The sequence below is a fragment of the Citrus sinensis genome, chromosome 6, assembly GCF_022201045.2.
Source record: "Citrus sinensis cultivar Valencia sweet orange chromosome 6, DVS_A1.0, whole genome shotgun sequence".
Taxonomy (NCBI): Eukaryota; Viridiplantae; Streptophyta; class Magnoliopsida; order Sapindales; family Rutaceae; genus Citrus; species Citrus sinensis.
In genome coordinates this window covers 7008478-7031302 of record NC_068561.1, presented here as the reverse complement: position 1 = coordinate 7031302, position 22825 = coordinate 7008478, and the positions used below count along the sequence as shown (strand labels likewise).

Sequence of the window (22825 nt, the reverse complement as noted above, 5' to 3'; positions counted from 1 at the left end):
TAAATTTTACTACAGTAAAATTATTCACTAAAATTGCACTTTAGCCTAAAACTTTCTATAATTATACTACGGCCCAAAATGTCATAGAACTTTACAAATAGGTCCAATTTTAGAATTTCCTAAGAATTGTTGTCTTTCCAAAACTTTTTAAAATTATGATATGACCCCAAAGATATTATTATTTCGCAAAAAGGTACTTTTCAACATAATACCCATATTTTTCAAAGTTCTCAAAACCTTTCACTTTAGTCCAAAATATTCATAAATTATAGTATGATCCAAAGCATTTCAAATGTTTCTAAAAACGTCCAACTTCGAAATTTAATCAAAGATTTCAAAACTTTACATTTAAGTCCAAATTACTCAAAACCACAAGGTACTTTATCTTATAAAAATAAAACCTTTTAGTTTATAAAAAGTAATTAATTAAATTAATCTCTTGAGCTTCTCAAATGCTAAATCATGCATCAATTAAATCATACCGGCTTTACAAGAATTTATCGCACTAATTTATCCGTTGAGCTCTAAACTTTATTCTTGATTTCACCGTTGTCCGTTGAGTGTCTTGAGCTTGATTCACTTGCATAAATATTATCCTTCAAAAACTAGTGAAAATGTGAAATACAATATTTATTATTTTTACTTAAGACACATGTTTGTTATCATTAAAATTACATTATGTGTAGCCCTTTAGGCTAACAGATTTTGCAAGGCTTGGTCATTTTCGTGCTCCAAAAAATTTTCAGCTCCTATATCAGCCATATTTAAGGGTGGTGAAGGTGATCTTCTAATTAGTCTGCCACTATTTGTACGAGACCAACGACGCATGCAATGCTAATGATGTGTGCTAAAACAATGATGTATAAAACGCTAAATGAAAATTGCAGAAAATAAAAATAAACTGGAAATTAAATAAGCAAAAATGCGAAATAAAAATAAAAAAACTGAAAATAAATAAAATAAATAAATTAGGCAGTGAAACCAGCCATAAACAATGAAATTAAAAGAAACAGTTTAGGCGGTATTTTAAAATCAACCATATAATAAAACATAAAATTAAATAAATTAATATACAAGAATAAATAAATTGAAATTAAAATGTTAGGCGTAGAACTGACCATTTAAAATAAATGCATAAAGTAAATTGTATAAATTTAAATAAATAAATTCAATTTGGGGACTGATTTGCAAAGGTTTATGGGTTAAGATGAAGTTTCTCACAAATTTTATGGATAATGTTAAAGTTTGAAAAGAGGAGGGATGCTAACTGAAGTTTTGCAAAAAGAGAATAAAATAGAATCACAGAAAGATAGTAACGACAAAAAAATAATAATAAAATAAAATAAAAATAAAGTAAAGACAAACTAACACCAAATTTAGAAAACTCCCCGGCAACGGCGCCAAAAACTTAAGACGGCTCAAAAGTGTATTACTTCCAAGTATAAGAGTGTTTAGTTATAATATAACCCAGTGAGTCCGGGGTCGAACCACATGGAATTTAAAAATCTAATTGTCAATTTGTTTAAACAAAGAAATTTAATTGCGAGAAAAGAAATCACTAGAAATCAATTTAAAGACATGCTAAGGTTACGAGATCCACTTTCAGTATTCAAACTATAATTTTACTATTCTCTCATTTTTATATTTTTGCCTGACTTTTGCCAGTTAATTATTATATCATTTAATTCTCAACTAACTATATGTGTGGATAAATATGGAATAAAGTACCTAATGTGCCACAACTATTTTAATGTGTCGACGCTATGTCAAAATACCATACAGATCCAAGAAAATTTAGAAATTAACATGACATAAAAATAACTAGAAAAGAAAAAAATAAACTTAAAAACTCATTTGGGAAAATAATAAATTTAATAGTTTGAAACATTGAGCTTCACCTTTCACCTCAGGTTAGTAAAATTAGTCACTCATATTGAAAGAAAACACAACACCCTTTTTATTTGATAAACTTTTGAAATATATTATAAGGAAAATTGATACAAAAGGAAACAAGAAAAGAAAAGAAAGAAAGACAGAAATTCTTCAGTTCCCTCTTGGCTACAACTCTCTCTCGTAGCTTAAACTTCTCAATACTAGCTTTGCTCCCCTTGGCTCCCTACATTTCCTTGCCTTTTATAGGCAAGGAATGCATTGTCTGTATTTATTTTATTATTATTATTATTATTATTATTATTATATATATATATATATATATATATATATATATATTATATATTATATATTGAAATGTGTGATGGTCAGGAGGCATGATGGCCTCCTGGCCATCACAAGCAATCATGGTTGCTTTTTGTTCTTTTTTTTATTTATTTTTTTTTATTTTTTTTTTTATTTTTTATTTTTATTTTATTTTATTTATTATTTATTATTACATCTCTTCAATTGTGTTCCAATAGTTCTTCTTTGTTCCCACTTTCAATTCAAATTCCATCTTTATTCCTGAAAAATATTTACAAGATAAAAATTAATAAATTGTAAATTAATTTAACATAAAATATATTTGGGGAGTATTAAAATAATTTAGAAATAATGAACGGAATAATTGACACAATAAGTAAAAAACTAATAATTTTATCCTTATTAAATGTACACTTTTTAGTGTCAATCACTAATAGCTCATATTCTCTTGGTAAAAGAACTTCTAAAGAAGAATTAGTTACAAAATTTTGAGATCTTTGCCGAAAAGATTTCTTATTAAAGTTGCAGCAATTGGAGAATATTGTGATATAAGCACCATAACCAAAAATCAAGTGACTAGCAAACTTCAAAGTTTTGAGATTAATCATTTGAAGAAGAAGAAAGAAACGAGTATTGCTTTTTAAGCTAAGATTCGAAATTTTGAGAGTGATGCTGATGATGTTGATGACGCTAATAATGAAGTTGAAAACTGTTAGAGTGCAATTTATGCACTAGTTTTGCATTGTTTACTTCTCTTAATATCGATGTTTTGCACTTAATAATAATGATTTACTTGTGTTTTACTTTTGTAGGTGCAATTCTATTGATTTGTGATAAAATTGAGGTATAAGATGATGTTTAAAGATGATTGTTCTCTTGGAGAAATTTAGAGTGTCAGAAGAACTTTATTGATAAGGCGTGGGCGCGTGCTGTCAACTACGAACCTGCAGTTTTTAGTTTAACGTGTTTTGTATTTTTGGTTATTTTTGTAATTACGAATTTAATATTTCAGATATTAGTATTTTATTTTAAATAGAATTCTAGAGGAGAAGAGAGAGAGAGTATTTAAGGGATGAATCTATTGTGAAAAAGGGGGATTTGGATTGGAGAAAAAGAAAGAAGCCCTAGATCTAATTTTTCTCTTCTCTCTATGAAGAACTAAACCTATTTTTTTGGTTGAAGGATAATGAAGCTTTGATTCATCACTACTGTGAGATCTTTTTTATGCTTTAATTGTTTATTACTTTTTGGGTATTTGTTTATTCTCTGAATTAGTTTCATGATTATGTTTGTTAATTAGGTAATTGGCCACTATTTAATTATCAACTTAATCTATTGTCAATTAAAGGATTCATCGTATGAAGAATTTAATGTTTGTGACAAATAACATAGCAGAGAGTTGTGTTGTGAAAATAAACAATCTAATTTAAATGAATCATCATATGTGTTGATTAGGATTTTGGTCTCTCTAGTTTTTCAGGCTGTCAATTGATTAAATCCTATGATCGTATCTAGGGTTGTCTATTGATTAGGGAAATATCCAACGGTCGTACCTTGGTTATCGACTAGTTAATGAGAGATTGGCTATTAGAGGGTCTCAATAGCTATAACCGGTCTATTCATAAGTAATAATAATTTATATTTGAATCAATGATCAGTAGTCGAATCAAGCTGAATTAATTCATTTAACTAGAGCTTTCTCCAATTTGAATTACAACTTTAATTTGCATTCTTGTTATTTTAATTTGATTTTTATTATTGTCAACAATTCCCCCATTTTACGTTTTACGTTTCAAAAGGATTTAAATAATTACCGATCTCTGTGGACACGACCCTGCTCAATCACTATACATAATTTATTTAGAGTATGAATTTATTTTTGTTGGCTTCGACAACCATCAAATTTTGGCGCCGTTGCCGGGGATTGGTGTCATTTATTTAATCCTTTTTACGTTTTACTTGGTGTATGGTTCGTTCTTCTCGTACAAGTATACTTTCGTTTGATCCTGAAATTGAGAAGACAGCTCGCCAGCTGAGACAGCAGACGAAGCGAGCTAAGTAACGATCCTCGTCGCCTTTGCTTTCTGAAACAGATACAGTGCCTGATTTAGTTTAATCATCTAGCAATTCAGAAGAACAAGTGATGGATAGACCTGCACCTGTAGAAAGAACTCTTAGAGAGTTAGCTGAACCAGACTTGAATCAGCAACCACTCTGCATTCAATATGTAGATTTGGAGGTAAATTTTGAATTAAAGTCTGGTCTTATTCATTTATTACCCAAGTCTCATGGTTTTGCAGGTGAAGATCCTCATAAACATCTTAAGGAGTTTCATGTTGTGTGTTCAAGTATGAGACCACAAGGCGTGACTGAAGAGCAGATTAAGCTGCGTGCTTTTCCTTTCTCTTTAGATGGATTAGCTAAAGATTGGTTGTACTACTTGCCTCCTGGATCAATTACAACGTGGAATAGTTTGAAAAAGCAGTTCCTCGAGAAGTACTTTCCTGCTTCAAGAGCTGCTAACATCAGAAAAGACATTTGTGGGATCAGACAACTTCCTGGGGAGACTTTGTATGAGTATTGGGAGCGATTTAAACAATTGTGTGCCAGCTGTCCTCAGCATCAGATTTCTGATCAACTTCTTATTCAATATTTTTACGAAGGACTATCATTGATGGATAGGAGTATGATAGATGCTGCTAGTAGAGGCGTGTTGGTGAACAAAACCCCTACTCAAGCAAGGGAGTTGATCTCAAATATGGCTGCCAATGCACAACAATTTGGCAGCAGGCAAGATCCCACTTCAAGAAAGGTAAATGAGGTAAATATTTCTTCTGTTGAACAACGTTTAGATAAACTTACTTCTCTTGTGGAAAAGTTTGTTGTAGTAATGTGCAACAGGTGAAGACTTGTGGCATTTGTTACAATATGGGTCATTCAACTGATATGTGTCCTACACTCTAAGAAGAACCCGTTGAACAAGCCAATGCAGTTGGAGGATTTCCAGGCATGCCTCAGAGGAGGTATGATCCTTATGCACAAACATACAATCCGGGATGGAAGGATCATCCCAACTTTAGCTATGGAGTTAGACCGTCAGGATTCCCACAACAGTATCCACCAAGACAACCAGCACCTTCACAGTCAAACTCCAAGTCAGGTATATCTCTTGAAGAAATTGTTAAATCACTTGCAACTAACACTCAACAATTTCAGCAGGCAACTACAGCAAGCATTCAAAACTTGGAGAACCAAATGAGTCAATTGGCGACTATAGTGAGTCGTCTGGAGTCTCAAGTATTAGGAAGATTGCCTTTACAATATGAGGTGAATCCAAAGAAAAACGTCAGTGCTGTCATCCTTAGAAGTGGGAAGGAGTTGCAAGAGCCTAGTAAGAAAGTGACAAAGCATGTAGAAGATGAGCTTGAAAAGAATGAATTGATGCCTAAATCTCAAGATGCGCAACCCACCAGAGCGAAACCCCTACCTATTGTGATAACTCCTCCTTTTCCAAGCCGGTTTGCAAAATCCAAGGAGGAACAAGAGAAAGACATCCTTAAGACATTTCGCAAGGTTGAGGTAAATATTCTTTTATTAGGTGTTATAAAACAAATACCTCGATATGCTAAAGTCCTTAAGGAACTATGCACCTCTAAGAGAAAATTAAGAGGAGATGAAAAAGTTCACATGGGGGAGAATGTTTCAGCAGTTCTCCAAAAGAAACTACCTCCTAAGTGTAAGGATCCAGGTATGTTTACTATCCCTTGTAAAATTGGTAGTGTTAGAGTTGAAAAAGCTATGTTAGATCTAGGAGCTTCTATTAATGTCATGCCTCGTTCTATTTATTCATCTTTAAATGTTGGTCCATTAAAAGAAACTGGCGTGATAATTCAACTAGTTGATAGGTCTAATGCATATCCTGATGGGGTATTAGAAGATGTCTTAGTACAAGTTAATGAGTTGGTTTTTCCTACTGATTTTTATGTACTTGATATGGAAGATGATAGCTCCTCTAATTCTATCACAATTTTGCTAGGAAGACCTTTTCTTAAGACTGCTAGGACTAAAATGGATATACATAAAGGGACTCTCACTATGGAGTTTGATGGAGAGGTTATAGAATTCAATATGAATGATGCCATAAAATATCCTAGTGAGGAACATTCGGTATTTTCTGTGGATGTTATTAACCCTATAATGCAGGAAGTTTTTGCCAAGGAAAAAACGAAGACATTTCATGATAGAATAATTTTGAGAAATGAGTGCTCTGTTGGTCAAAAAGTTCTTCTTTTTCATTCTAAGCTTAAACTTTTTCCGAGTAAATTACGTTCTTGTTGGGTTGGACCTTTTATTGTTACTAATATTTTTCCTCATGGTGCAGTTGAGATTCGAAGTCCGACCTCTGACAAAGTTTTTAAGGTTAACGGTCATCGCTTAAAACCTTTTTATGAAGGTTTTTCGATGAATATTGTGAAGGATGTGGCTCTCGAGAGTCCCAATTATGGAGATTGATGCATAAATGTGTCTAGCCAAAGACATAAAACAAAGGCGCTTTTTGGGAGGCAACCTAAAAGATTTATTTATTTTGATTTTAGTTATATCTTTTATTTTTAATTTTGATTCAGATTTTTTTTAAATAATGTTTTTGCTTATTTTGGCCAGAAGAAAATTTTCGATAAGGCGTGCCCACGTCTTAACTAATAAGTACTTCTGTGATTTTTAAAGTAAAATAGTTTTAAGGCGTGCCCACGTGCTTATTAGAAAAGTACTTCTGAAATTTTTAGTGTCTGAAAGTGATACATCACTAAAAAAAAAAAAAACTTTTTATTTATTTATTTTTTTCCTTCTTTTCTTTCTTTTATATATATATATTATTTATTTATTTAAAAAAAATGAAAAAAAAAGAAAAAAATCACAAATCACTGTTCACAAATCCCTAATTCAAAAAAAAAATTCACTGTTGATTACCTTTTTCTCCGCAGCCCACGCAGCAGCAGCAACCGTGCGCGCAACACATCCCACGCAGCAGCAGCAGCCGCGTACCCCGCCAGCAGCGCGCAACACAGCAGTGCGTAGATCCAGCCCCGCAACGCAGCACGAACCAGCAGCGCGAACCAGCTCTCGCGCGCAACACAGCCACGCAGCAAGCTCCAATCGAGCAGCAGCGCAACGCAACCAGCCTATGCCATGTATTCCAACCGGGTAAATCAAAATCTGTGAGTGCAATTATTGTAAAAATGCCGAAGAGGAAAGCATATACTTCCAAGTCATCAAAAAAGACACCCGTCGCGAAGAAATCTAAGATTGCCGCTCCCACTACGGTTCCATGGAACACAATTTCAGATTCACGCCAAACCCATAGACGTTATGTGGATCAAAGCTCACAATTCAGGAAAGTTTCTTTTTGCCTTTAATCTTTTATCCTTACGCTTTAATTTTGTTGTGAGCTTTGATTATCTTACATTGGGGACAATGTAAGTTCTTGGTGTGGGGGAGGGATTTTTGCATTATTGATGCCTGGAATTATTATTTTCACTCTACTCATCTATTTTCACTCTACTCATCCTTAAATGATTTTGGAGTTAGTATGCTTCATATATTATTATTTTTCTTTTCTTTTCCTTCTCACTACTTTTTTCCCATTTATCTCAAATTATTCATGTCTATTTTTATTTTACCATACTCTTTCATCACTCACATTTTATCTTTCACTTTTCATATTACTACATACATCTTTCTCACTTCTTATCATTTTTACCTTTTCTTTTATATATTACTCATACCTTCTTCTCATTCTACACCACTATTGATGGTTGATTCATTTGAAGAGTGTACATGATTTGATGGCAAATTTACCAACTTTGTGAGGATTTGAGCCTATGAGCAATCACTTTGCTCTAATATTTTTGTTATGTGAATATCAATCTTAGTTTGTTTATTCTAGAACTTGCTTTGTTATGCATGTTGAAGCCGCATTACAGGATTTTATGCATTAAAATGATAAGGGCAAACCCTTTTCCATTTTTCTATTCTCGCATTTTTTTTTCTCTACCCGAAGACCTTTATTTGCTATCTTTGCTTGAGCCTTAACCATTACCCATCTAATTTTCTCCGTCTACTTAACCATTTTTCTTCTTTTTGAGCCTCAATTTAAGGAGACTTTTGGACTCATTGTGTGGATATATTTTGTTGCTTTTTCTACCTTGTAATAAAGTTTCTCAATTAGATCAACAAGCATTATGCTTGAATTAAATTGTGCAAGGTTCGTTTCTTTTGTTTGATTCAAAAAAAAAACAAACAAACAAAAAAAAAGAAAAAAAATCACCAAAAAAAAAAGAATAATCGAAAAAAAAAAGAGGAAGAAAAAAAATGTTTACATTCTTGGTGACTTGATTAGAAATAAGCATTTTGATATCATAAGTTCATTCCATGAGTTCATTCTTCTCATTTTGATCTCTTTTTTTTTTCTTAAACCTTTCTTTTTCATTCAACCTATTTAACCCCATTACAACCCTTTTAAGACCCTTAGATTTTTGCATTTTATTCATGTTTTGTGGATTGAGATGTGATATATGAGCAAGCTTATGGTAATAGCATTCTTTGATTTGATTTGAGTGAATAAATGACACCCTAAACACTTTGAGTGCATGGAGTGAAGTTATTGAGAGGGCTATTAAATTTTGTTGCACTTGAATTTTGAATGGATCTTCTTGGTGGTTGAATGTTCTTATTCTATCTTATGAGATTCTATGCTTTAAAATCCTTGTCTCTCGAATGTTGATCAACTTAATTTCTTGAGGTATACTTGCTTAAAATTGTTTTTGGATGAGTTGAGATATGAATTGAGTGGAGATTTGGGATTAATCTTGAGTTATATGCTTGAGGACAAGCATCATCTTGGTGTGGGGGAATTTGTTAGAGTGCAATTTATGCACTAGTTTTGCATTGTTTACTTCTCTTAATATCGATGTTTTGCACTTAATAATAATGATTTACTTGTGTTTTACTTTTGTAGGTGCAATTCTATTGATTTGTGATAAAATTGAGGTATAAGATGATGTTTAAAGATGATTGTTCTCTTGGAGAAATTTAGAGCGTCAGAAGAACTTTATTGATAAGGCGTGGGCGCGTGCTGTCAACTACGAACCTGCAGTTTTTAGTTTAACGTGTTTTGTATTTTTGGTTATTTTTGTAATTACGAATTTAATATTTCAGATATTAGTATTTTATTTTAAATAGAATTCTAGAGGAGAAGAGAGAGAGAGTATTTAAGGGATGAATCTATTGTGAAAAAGGGGGATTTGGATTGGAGAAAAAGAAAGAAGCCCTAGATCTAATTTTTCTCTTCTCTCTATGAAGAACTAAACCTATTTTTTTGGTTGAAGGATAATGAAGCTTTGATTCATCACTACTGTGAGATCTTTCTTATGCTTTAATTTTTTTATTACTTTTTGGGTATTTGTTTATTCTCTGAATTAGTTTCATGATTATGTTTGTTAATTAGGTAATTGGCCACTATTTAATTATCAACTTAATCTATTGTCAATTAAAGGATTCATCGTATGAAGAATTTAATGTTTGTGACAAATAACTAGCAGAGAGTTGTGTTGTGAAAATAAACAATCTAATTTAAATGAATCATCATATGTGTTGATTGGGATTTGGGTCTCTCTAGTTTTTCAGGCTGTCAATTGATTAAATCCTATGATCGTATCTAGGGTTGTCTATTGATTAGGGAAATATCCAACGGTCGTACCTTGGTTATCGACTAATTAAGGAGAGATTGGCTATTAGAGGGTCTCAATAGTTATAACCGGTCTATTCATGAGTAATAATAATCTATATTTGAATCAATGATCAGTAGTCGAATCAAGCTGAATTAATTCCTTCAACCAGAGCTTTCTCCAATTTGAATTACAACTTTAATTTGCATTCTTGTTATTTTAATTTGATTTTTATTATTGTCAACAATTCCCCCATTTTACGTTTTACGTTTCAAAAGGATTTAAATAATTACTGATCTCTGTGGACACGATCCTGCTCAATCACTATACACAATTTATTTAGAGTAGGAATTTATTTTTGTTGGCTTCGACAACCATAAAAAACATGCAAAATTTCCTAGCTATGATCACCAAGAAGGTTCAAAATTTGACTCGAGGAAATTCTCGAAACAGCAAGAAGAAGAAATTCGCATCAAAGCCACAACCTACACAAAAGGGTAAATTTTCTTGTAATTTTAATTTGTTTGAAACTAATACAGACCGAAGTATTCAATACAGGGCTTGTGATGGTTTCAATCATATTCAAACTCAATGTCCTAATTACATCTTGAAAAAGAAGAAAGCAATGCAAACAATAAAAAGTTATAATAATGCTCGAGCATTGATGATGAGGATATTGTCGGGGGACTTGTTCATGATAAAAGGTTGAAACTTGAAGATTCTGATGATCAAATATTAAAATCAAGTGATATTTCTTCTCCTTGTGATTTAAGGATTCTTCCCTATAATAATGTTATAATTTCGAGTATGAAGTCAAGTGATGAATAATCTAATTTAGAAGTTGAAAGGAGCCATAATGTTAATGTTGTTTCTAGAACTGCGAGTAAAGAATATGATCAAATGTATTTAGAATGGATAAAGATGAATTAAAAATGCAAGAAAATGTGAGCTTAATTATCAGAACTTTTTCATGAAAAGTTGAAGTTTGAAAGTGAGACAATCAACCTTTAAACATTATTCCTAAAAAAAAATTGAAGGCAACTTCAGCGAAGCTAGAAAGTAGTCAAAAATATTTAAGAATGATGAATACTGGAATAGAGCAACTTGTCCAAATTTTGATTGGGAAAATCTAGTTCAAATCATCCTGGTCTTGGGTATCAGAATAAAATTACTTCAAGTTCAAATATTGCTTTTGTTAAAGTCTTTCAACTGACGATCAAACTACCACTACCTAGGGATGGCAAAAATCGGGTCCGGGTCCAGGTTTGGCCTTCCCGATTCTGGACCCGAACACTAAAATATTGTACCGGACTCGGATTTAAACCTGGTTTTTATGACACCGGGTTCGGTACAAGTTACACCCGGAATAATCTAGGTTTCCGGATTGCGGGTTTTCAACCCATATCACATACAAATAAAAAAAAAATCAAATTCACTTCACAAATTTACAAATCCAGATTCTACCCAAATAAAATACAAAGCAATAAACCATTTTAAATTTACAGATTTTAAATTTCAAAGCAATAAACCATAGATCTATGATACAACATTCACAAAATACAAATCCATATCTACAATTCATCTCACAGTCGCGATTTAGGGATTTAGTTCACAAAATTCAACAATCGGAGTCTGGTAAAGCAACGAACAACGGCTGTTGATGATATGATGATGATGAACACGTCACAGCTGCGATCATTATTTGCAAAAGGCGGATGAACAGCAGCCAAAATCAAGATCGTGATGGACAAATGGCTGCCAAACAGAGGCTGATGATGATGATGAACGGGAACACAGCGTTGCGAAGTGATGATGAGTAACGATGATGATTTGACGAAGAGAAGAATTGAAGAGAGATGAAAAGGATGATTTGATGAAGTGAAGAGAAGAGAAGAGAAAAGATAAAGAAATAGGAGAAAAATGAATTGGGCGGCTGTGAAGTGAAAGTATGAACTAGGGCATTGACTTTATCTCCCCTTTTTATATTAAAAAATTAATTTAAATATAATGCTAAAATAAGGACATCCGGGTCCGGATTCCGCATATGCGGGTTTATGCGAACCCAGAACCGGACCCGGAGACGTACGGGTTGGTAAAATCACATCCGGATCCGGATTTATTTTTATTCCGGTACGGGTTCAACCCGGACCGGATTATCCGGGTTCGTCCGGGTCCGAGCTGGGTCCGGGTTAAATTGCCATCTCTACCACTACCTATGGCAAAGCCTCCGAATGAAGTGGAAGGTAAATCGGTGGCATATTATACTTTGAGCTCATATGGTAAGTATGAAAGGTTTATTCCAACTTGTCACTTTTGCCATGTTAAAGAACACATTATACCTAGATACTATAAGCTTATAAAGTAAATAAAAAAAAGTTTTTTCATCTAATTTATCTTCAAAAAATAAATCTCAATATGCTTCCCATTCTAAACTTGAATCTGATGGTGATTTTATTTACCAATTTGGATTAGGAAACATGAATTAAAGGCATATATGAAAATTACATCTTTGCAAGCCTATACTAATTATTTCTGGTACTTTGATAGTGGTTGTTCTAGACACATGGCAGGTGATTTTAGTGTCTTAATTAATTATGAAAAACGCAGCCGAGAACATGCAACCTTTGCTGATGTTATTTAAAGTTGTGTGCTTGGAAAAGGAACTTTAAATATTGAAAGTTTTCCTAGATTTTAAAATATTTTACATATTGCAAACTTGATAGCTAAGGGTCTGTTTGGTATTATTTTTAATTTGTATTTTATGAGAATAAAAACGAAAATGAAAATGGTGTTTTGCAGTTGCTGTATTTCGAATTTAAATATGTGTCTGGTATCATTTTTTGTATCCTATATTTTAAAATTGAAAACAATAATATGCATTTGGTAGACACAGTTGAAAATGATAAAAACAAAGAATATGCATTTGGTAATGCTTTTTTCAAAAACAGTTTTTACTAATCATTTACATTATATTTATAGTAATAAAATAATTATTTAGCTAATACACACAAATACAACAAAATAATTTAACCAAATTTAATATAAAAAAATTACACGATAATAAAGTTTATGAATTAACATTAATTAAAAAAAGTTTGACATTGTCATTGTTTTTACACCATATAATTAAGATATATATTACAACACATGATTTAAACAAAATAATTATAAAAAAACTACATGATACACATTATGCATTACGTATGTAATCATGTCACATAAAAGCTGCAATTCCATCTCTTGTAGCATTCATCTCTGTGACAGTTGCTGGAGATAAATCAATATTAGTAAGTGGCCTACTAGTGTCTCCTTCATCATTGGTAACCAAATCTTCCACATCAAAGTCCCCAAATAACCTATCACTTGCATTTTCTCGTCGAATAAAATTATGCAAAGCGCAACATGCAATTGGAATTAGACATTGCTTACGTAAACTATAATTATACATGTCCCTTAAAATTGAAAATCGCACCTTTAAAACACCAAAGCATCGCTCAATTACATTACGCAATGATGAATGTCTATAATTAAACAATTCTTGGGGACCTCTAGGTGCTCGACTTGGTCCTCTATAATCACGTAAATGATATCTCTTACCTCTATATGGTGTCAAAAATCCCTTCATATTTATGTATCCAGAATCCACAATTTAGTAATATCCTAAAATATAGAAACAATAAAACATAACTTAATTAAAAAATAAAAGCCAAACATATTAACACACATATATATATAAATATTCTTACCTTCTTCCGGTAGTGGAAACCCAGATTCTGGTCTATTTAAGGCATCGATAAACACCCTTGAGTCATTGGCGGTACCTTCCCAGCCCGTATATACAAATGTAAACATCATGTCAAAAGAACATGCACACAAGATATTTTGAGTTACCTGAGTCTTTCTATCTCGATATGATATCTATTTCTGTGCTGGTGACCATGCAGCAATGTGGGTTCCATCAATTGCACCGATACACTTCTGCGAAAAAATGAAAAAATTAATAATTTATTAACCAAATGTTAATGTCACATAAATATTAAAGTAACGTGTATTGAATTTCTTACCTCAAAATATAGAAAAAATTTGGATTGTTTCTAATCTCTAATGGCGCTTCCCCTTGAGGTTTTGGTTTTATAATGTGATTTGCCAAGTGACAAAATGCTTTTAACACACGCTTAAAGTGTGTAAACACAGTTTCGGTGAACATTCAAAATGTTCAGATACAACCCGCACAACAGCACCATGGGACAATATATACAAGCACATTGCTACAGCCTCCTTGATACAAACTTGTCTATCATTCTCTAATAACTGTAAATGTTCAAGTGTATAACATAATCGAATAAAAACTTCTTTATCTATTCGAAACATGTTATACATCCTGTCCGGATGACCATTTAACAACTCTTGAACAAATTCAATTCCAGACAATTGTCCTGTATAGCATTGCCTTCTAATAGCACGCTGTTGTTTCTCATAAATTTTTATAGCAATGGCTACAGCTAAAACCTCTTCTTCAATATCAGTTAAACTGTCAATATCATCATCTTCATTGTTATTGTTATTCATTTTTTTGATCTGATTAAAAAAAAATCCTAGATTATATTTCAAGTATATGATAATTGATCTAAAAAAATAAAAAGTTCAACTCACAAAAATAAAATAAAATAAAGTTCAGCAAACACATTTCAACTTATAAAAATAACATAAAGTTCAACAAACACATTTCAACTTATAAAAATAACATAAAGTTCAACAAATAAAAGTATTGCAAAGTCCAAACTATAAAATAAACAAGCACACAGTTCACAACCAATAATATCCAAATAACATCCAAGTTAAACACATTATATCTTAAACAACAAACTATAAACTAGTTAACCAATATTTTTTCCTATGCTCAGGCATGCTCAGAAATGCTTTCCTCCACTCAATACTGGGCACTAGCTTATCCATCAATTTGTTGTATGTATCTCCATCAATGTCTCCCAATTTCTCGACAGCTTCAATACACTCTTCAATAGACCACTTTTCAACACATTGAGAAGTTGACTCCGCACTTTTTCACTTAACCATCTCCATTCTAGCATTCATCACTAAACTAGCCATTTTAAAGTAATTGTCAAACTCACTCTTATTGTTTTTACCACGCTCAGTTGCAATTGGCCGACGAGGCCTTTTTTCCGTCCTAGTCTCAGAAAGAGGTTCCATTAAATCGTCATCCTCAATATCAACATGAACTCCATGACCAAGGAAATTCTCTTCCAATTCACGTTCCTCATCCGAGGACAATGGAACTTGGCTAGATGAAAAACACAAATGGCCAGAAGCTGTGGTGGTGTTGAATATCTCCCCTAAGGTTTGGTAGTGCTCTAATCCTTTTTTACGATATAGCTTCACTCCAGGCACTCTCTGTGGAAAACAAATAAGTGTATAAAACCAAATAATAATAGTTTAATTTTATACGAAACTATTTAATATACTGTGAATATAGTTTTACCTTAATATATTCAGCCCAAACAGCTTCCGATGCTGTGACCGTATTTGAAACAAGATCCCAACCAAACCCAGTATGAGCTACTAAGTCAGAAAACTCTCGATGTTTTTTGCGCAACCTATTAAACTTGGACTTAAGTTGCCCTACATTGAATCTTTTGTGGGATTGTTCAAATAACTCATCACTTATAATGGTCCAAATTTTCTTAGTAAAGGTTGATGTTTATAAATCACCTTTTTTAACATGGTCATGCACTATACAAATAAAAACATTTTCAATTCGGCTAGACCAATCGGCCTTATCCTCAACATCAACATCATGTGGATCCATATCTTGAAAAATTAAAAAAAAAATAATACATATCAAATATTAATCAAATTCAACATAACATGAAAGTAATTTTAGCAACATGTCATAGATTACAAAATGAATGTTACTCGAAAGATCATGGTGTGTATGTGCATGTCAGCATGTTTGCGTAGAAAAAGACAGCTTTCAAATGTACAATGTTATTCAAAATTTGACAGTCCAAACCTTATTACAAGCCCTATCCCAAATTCTAATAATCACAACTTCATAAAATGAATAAAAAAAATCAAAGTAATTGTTTGCAACAAATGTCAATAAAATGCATATCGATATATTCAAGAGGTAATTCAAACTCAGAAGGACTGGAAGCTGCCAAAATTCACCAGAAAGTTACACCAAGTTCAATTGTATATGTTGGGTGCAACCTTCCAATACAAAATCATGTATTTCACAAACAAGTCTCTGAATATCTATACGTAGCAAGTTCTGTAAAGCAAAAATTCCAACAACTCAAAATAATTCAATAACATCTTAAAATAATTTCTGATTTTTCCATGAAGTTGTAGTTAATTTTCTCCCACAGCATTAGGCAATTGCCAAATGAATTTCAATTTCAAATATGAAATAAAGATGAGGCTCAGTAAGCTAGTCGGAGTAACTTGCTCTATGGATAATAAGTGCTAGGCTTCAATTACTGGATATATTGTCCATTATCAAAGATGGGTACATCCAAAGAAAATAACAGTTTCCACATGCCACTTAAAACCAGAGCAAACACCAATACACAAGATAATCAAAAACTACACCCAATTAATTTGCCTAAAAAACTAATTGAACATAGCAACATCCAATCTGCCCAATTGAATCCAATTTGCCGAATTGAACATGATATGGGTCCAAGCTAAACAAAAAGAATTACATTCAAAATTCAGCCAAATAGAAAAAAGAAAGAAATATACCAGTAAGAGATGGAGCAAAGATGGCACCGAGTGAGTGGTTGCAGCAAACGAGTGGAAGAGCAGATTGCAGCAAGCACTCGTAGTTGGAGCAAAGAGCAAGTGAAGAAAGCAGCTGCAACAGCCGAGATCTAGCAGTAGCAGCAACAGACTGGAAGAGCAGCAGCAACAGCAATGGACTGGAAGTAGCTGGAGCAAATACCAAGTGAAGACAGCAGCTACAACAGCTAAGATCTAGCAGCAGCAGCAACGGATTGGAAGTGCAGCAGCAACAGCAACAGACTGGAAGTAGCTAGAGCAAATACCAAGTGAAGACAACAGCTGCAACAACCGAGATCAAGCAGCAGCAGCAGCAACGGACTGGAAGCAGCTGGAGCAAATACCAAGTGAAGACAACAGCTGCAACAGCCGAGATCGAGCAGCAGCAGCAGCAACGGACTGGCAGATCGAGTTAGAGAGAGAGAGATATGTGTTGTAGATCTAGAGAAAGAGGAAGAAGAGAGTGATAATGAGAGCAGAGAGTTTAGATCGGGGACTTTGGGAGCTGTTGATGAAGAGAATACGAGCCAGAGATGTTTGAGATTTGTTCTGTAGTTTGTTCTTTAGTGTGAACTGTAAATTCATTTGAAAACACATTAAACACGTTTTCACCTTTACAACTGGAAAACTGAATCTGAATTTTTTGTTTTATAATATATTTCTGAGTTTAGCCCACCAAACGTGTTTTTCAATTGTATTTATAAACCAAGAATGAAAATAGAGGTCAAACAGGCCCTAAGCTTTTGAGTATTAGTCAAATTTATGATCAAAACTTAATGGTAACTTTTGATAGATAGCAATAAACATCAAATATATAATAACAAGGGCGAATGTATGCTTGAAGGAATTAGATCATCTAATCATTAGTATAAATTGATCCAATCTATTACGTATCATAAATTACTTTTGATGAGACTGAGAAATGACATCAAAAACTTGGTCATTTGAATTATAAATTATTGATCAAGCGGATGAGTGCAGAAATTGTACAAGGAATACCTAAGCTCAACAATAAACAATTTGGAGTTTGTGATTCTTGTTAATTTGCAAACAACAAATAACATTGCACAAGGCTGTACAATACATCACCACATCTGCAGTACTTGATTTACTTCATATGGATCTTATGGGTCCAATGTCAGTGGAAATTGTTGCTGAAAAAAGGTATGGTTTTGTTTGCATAGACTATTTCTCTAGATATATATAAGTTGATTTTATTACAGAAAAATTTGATATATTTGGTGTGTTAAAAAATAATATGTTAAATTAAAAAAATTAAAAAGATCATGATATTGGAAAAATTAGAAGTGATCATGTAAAAATTTTGAAAATGCCAATTTTGAGGAGTTTTTTATAGACATGGTATAACACATAAATTTCCAGCACCTGTTACTCTTGAATAAAATGAAATTGTTGAACAAAATGGCATGTACGATGTTAAATTCTAAGAGTTAAGTAAACATCTTTGGGCAAAAGCTTTCGATACTGCATGTTATATTATTAACCGTGTACTTGTATCCAGGCATTGAGAAAACTTCTTATGAATTGTGGAAAGGTAAGAAACCTAATCTAAGTTATTGTCACATCTTTGGTAGTAAATGTTATATCTTGAAACATTATGAATACTTGAGTAAGTTTGATTCAAAAGTGATGAGTGTATTTTTCTTGGTTATTCTACTAATAGCAAAGCTTTTTATGTGTATAATGTGAGGACTCAAACTATTATAGAATTCGCTAATGTTATTATTGACGAATAATAATTCTTCCTAGTCGTCTCAAGAAAATAGTGAGGAAGAAAATATAAAATCACATATCAAAATTGATCATGATCAAGTGAAGAAAACATTATCTTCAAGCTTGTAAAGAACCACTAATTGGATCTTATTATTAGAAGTCCAGGAAACTCTATGGTAACTAGTGAGTATGAAAATCTTGTTCGATTTAATTGTTTTACCTCATTAATTGAACCAAAAAAAATGTGAAGGAAGCTTTAGGATAAATTTTGGGTTAAAGCTATGCAAGAAGAACTTGAATAATTTGAGTGTAATATTGTTTGGACACTAGTTCCTAGGTAAAATCACATTAATATTATTAGTACCCAATGGATCTTCAAGGGCAAATAGAAGAATTTGGTAATATAGTGAGATATAAGGCTAGGTTAGTAGCACTAGGTTATACATAAATAAAAGGTCATGTGGCTAGACTATATTCTAATAGGCTATTACTAGTTGTAGTTGGTTTAATTGGCTTTAAATTATTTCAAATGGATTTTAAAAGTACATTTTTAATGAAATTTTGAATGAAGAAGATTATGTTAATAGGACAAGGTTATACATAAATTAAAGGTCTTGTGGCTAGACTACAGTCTAATAGGCTATTACTTGTTATAGCTAGTTTAATTGGCTTTAAATTATTTCAAATGGATTTTAAAAGTGCATTTTTTAATTGAATTTTGAATGAAGAAGATTAGGTTAGTAGGACAAGGTTATACATAAATTAAAGGTCTTGTGGCTAGACTACAGTCTAATAGACTATTACTTGCTATAACTAGTTTAATTGGCTTTACATTATTTCAAATGGATTTTAGAAGTGCATTTTTTAATGGAATTTTGAATGAAGAAGGTTGTGTTGAACAACCCAAAGGCTTTGAAGATCCATATAATTCTAGTTATGTTTTCGAATTGAAAGAAGCTTTATATGAATTAAACCAAACTCTAGTGCATGGTATGAAAGATTAACTAAATTCTTAATTGAAAAAGGCTACAAGAGAGGGGGAGTAGACAAGACTTTATTTATTAAATATCTTTAATCCTAGAATTATGATTGCTCATATTTATGTGGATGATATTGTTTTTGGTTCTAATCTCTAATGCATGTTCGGGAATTTGCTGATCAAATGAAAAAAATAATTTGAAATGAGCGTGGTCGGTGAGTCTTTTAGGCTTACAAGTGAAACAACTTGAAAATGGCATCTTCATTTCTCAAAGTAAGTATGCCAAACATTTAGTGAAAAAGTTTAGGCTAGATTTGGCCAAACATATAAGAACACCTATGAGCACTAATTTAAGACTAACAAAAGACGACAGTGGTTCTGATGTTGATCCATGTCTATACAGAAGTATGATTGGTAGCGTACTTTATTTAACTGGATGTAGAGTGAATATTTATTTTTAGTGTTGGTGATTGTGCTAGATGCCAAGCAAATCCGGAGGAATCTCATTTATCTGCAGCCAAACATATCATTCATTTTGTAAATGGAACTATTAATGATGGAATTTGGTATGTTAAAGATACTAATTCAAGTACTGTAAGACATAGTGATGCTGATTAGGTAGGTAATTCTAATGATAGAAAGAGCATCAATGGAGGTTTTCATTTTGGTGACAATCTTATACCTTGGCACAATAAAAAAATAAAATTCAATTTCTTTATCTACTCCTGAGGCCGAATATTTTGCTATTGGCAGCTATTATACTCAATTGCTATGGTTGAAACAAATTCTCGAAGAGTATGGTATTGTTCAAGATATTTTTATTGCATACTGTGATAACACAAGCGTTATTAATATTTCAAAGAATCTTGTTCAACATTCTAGAACTAAGCCTATTGATATTAGACATCATTTCATTTGTGACTTAGTTGAAAGTAAGACTATTTCTCTGAAGTACATTAAAATAGAAAATCAACTTTTGGATTTCTTTACTAAAGCTTTGAAAGTGTCTAGATTTGATTCCTTAGGAAAAGCATTAGGTATTGGTTTTATGCAGTCATGTTCTACAACTTATGTATATGTATTATTATTTTTTACATCTCATGACATGGTTAATACATAATTCGCATGTGTTCTTACATGACATGTTCTTTATTTGAATCACTATGTGCATAAAAGTCTTGACTAGATGACTTGAAAGCTTGAAACATTTTTTTTATTGCTTAACTTAGACTTATTTTAATACATATATATCTTTAAAGTCTTGACTCTAACTTGATTTTTTGATTTTAAGACTTCTAATGTTGAATTAATGGATTGAACATTGACTATATACTTTTGACTCTTATCTTAATTAAAGATATTAAGATGTGTAGGCACCTTAGTCAAACATAGCTACCTGCAACTCTTAAGAGTAAAGTTATCCTTGAGTAATATGAGTCTGTATATCATAAATATGACAAATGATGGACTACCATGAGAAAAAACCTACCTTAGAAGGTAGAGTGAAAGTTACTAATTGTAGGCAACTGAAAAAGAAAAGCAAGAAAATTCTTAAAAAATTTATATATCAAGTAGAAAGAAAAAATTTATTACTACAATCTCTTATCATATTGCCTGGCACATTGAAAAGATCAATTTGGAGATCAAGATGACAAGGTTAGTTTGACTTACTCATTCTATTTTGATACAAAAGTTGTGATTTTGAGAAAAATTGAGATTGGCCTCGATAATTTGTATTGTACACACAAAGTTTAAATTTCACTATTCTGATATTGGTTTGAGTGGTTAGGGTTTGATTATCTTGATTTTGTATGTATTGTGATGATTATTGATGAACATGTCTGTTTAATTTTTCAAAAATTTACAAAATTGCATATTAACTTTTTTTTAAAATAAAAAAATTGCGTCTTGTTGCATAAAAATTGCATTATTATGTGTTTATTCATTAAAGGTGCATTTTAGTCATTATTGCTTGGATATTTGCATAAAACATTTTTATATGTATTTTATTTTTAGGGTTTTTCTCGATTTAGGGTTTAAATAGATAAAACTTAGCCATTTAGGGATGCTCATATATTCTATAGTCTTCAGGGACCTTTCAGTAATTGTCCCATAAAATTTGAATGTTTTGAGATTGAGCATGAAACTTTCCTATGTTTAAGCTGTTTCCTGAATCTGATGCGATTTTTTATGTAGTCTTTCTTACATGATTTTGCATCTTAATTGCGATTTTTGTGATTCTACATTGATATAATCATTGTTTATGATTTTATTTCAGGCATATCTTAGCCATTATTGTTATAAAAGGATTATATGGCTTTGTTTGAGTTGTTTTATTATTTATGAAAAATATGGGTCTTATTTGGGATGGAAGTGTTGTACCTTTTAAGGTACAGCTGCTATGAAAAGAAAGTTGCAACTATGAAACAAAAATTAATAATATGTACTAAATATAAATTTTAAAAAATAATTTTGACAAAATTATTATTTAAAAATATAATAAATTTTTCATCAAACAAGTGAAAAATTATATAAATATAGTCTCCAAACTACAGCAGCTAGTGTTTACCAAACACTTTAGTGTTGTAGCTTTTAAACTACAGCTGCCCAACATCAATCCCAAGTGCACCAATAAATATTGATTCCTATCCAAAATACACTTTCCTACCAATATAAGGTCTAGGGTTATGTCTCAATATAAGAGCTCTTGTTTAGTTCATTTTTCTCATTTTTTCTAATCCAAACAACAACCTCTCTCTTCAAAGCTTCTCTATTTTAGTTTTTTTTTTTTTAATTGTGCATCATGGTTTCCACAAGATCAAGTTCCATGAAGAAGAGACCAAAGATGCATGTTGAACAAGCAAAGGAAATGGATGCTCTTGGTAATTCCAACATGTATAAATCTAATCCAATTAATGTGATGAATGCTTTTCATAAAGAGTAGAAAGATGACAACCCATGGCCTATAACAGGAGCTACATCGAAATTGCTCAACACACAAAGAGAGGGAACTTATGCCGATTGCACCAATTCATGTAACAATCTTGTTCTATCTCATAAAGGTACTGTTGATTCAGTTGAAGAAGATTCTAGTGGTTCCAATTCAGATGAGCATGTCTAAAAGTCTCCAATTCATCATAATGGTGGCCACTCAATCTTTGGGTATGTGTTAGCTTGTGCTTATAGTAAAAGGTACTATACTTGTCCTCCTAGTATAATTGTTATTTCTAAGTTAATTATGAATGTAATATTGTTATTTCTAAGTTAATTCCTTTTGAGATTAAACCATCTAGTTAATGCTTCTAGTTTAGAAAACACTATTAAGAATATTTCTTCATATACGCCTAACCTGATTCGAGAATTCTATGCCAATTTGAATGAAAATATTACG

The 22825-nt window shown here is 32.0% G+C and overlaps 1 non-coding gene and 1 pseudogene across 1 annotated transcript; both read right to left on the bottom strand.

Annotated features, from left to right (window-relative positions):
- The window catches only part of LOC127903084 (uncharacterized), a 75773-nt pseudogene that overhangs the window by 39354 nt on the left and 13594 nt on the right, over positions 1-22825 (bottom strand).
- LOC127903627 (small nucleolar RNA R71) lies at positions 4718-4824 on the bottom strand. The gene has a single exon (XR_008056336.1). It is a non-coding gene; the product is annotated as a small nucleolar RNA R71 (small nucleolar RNA).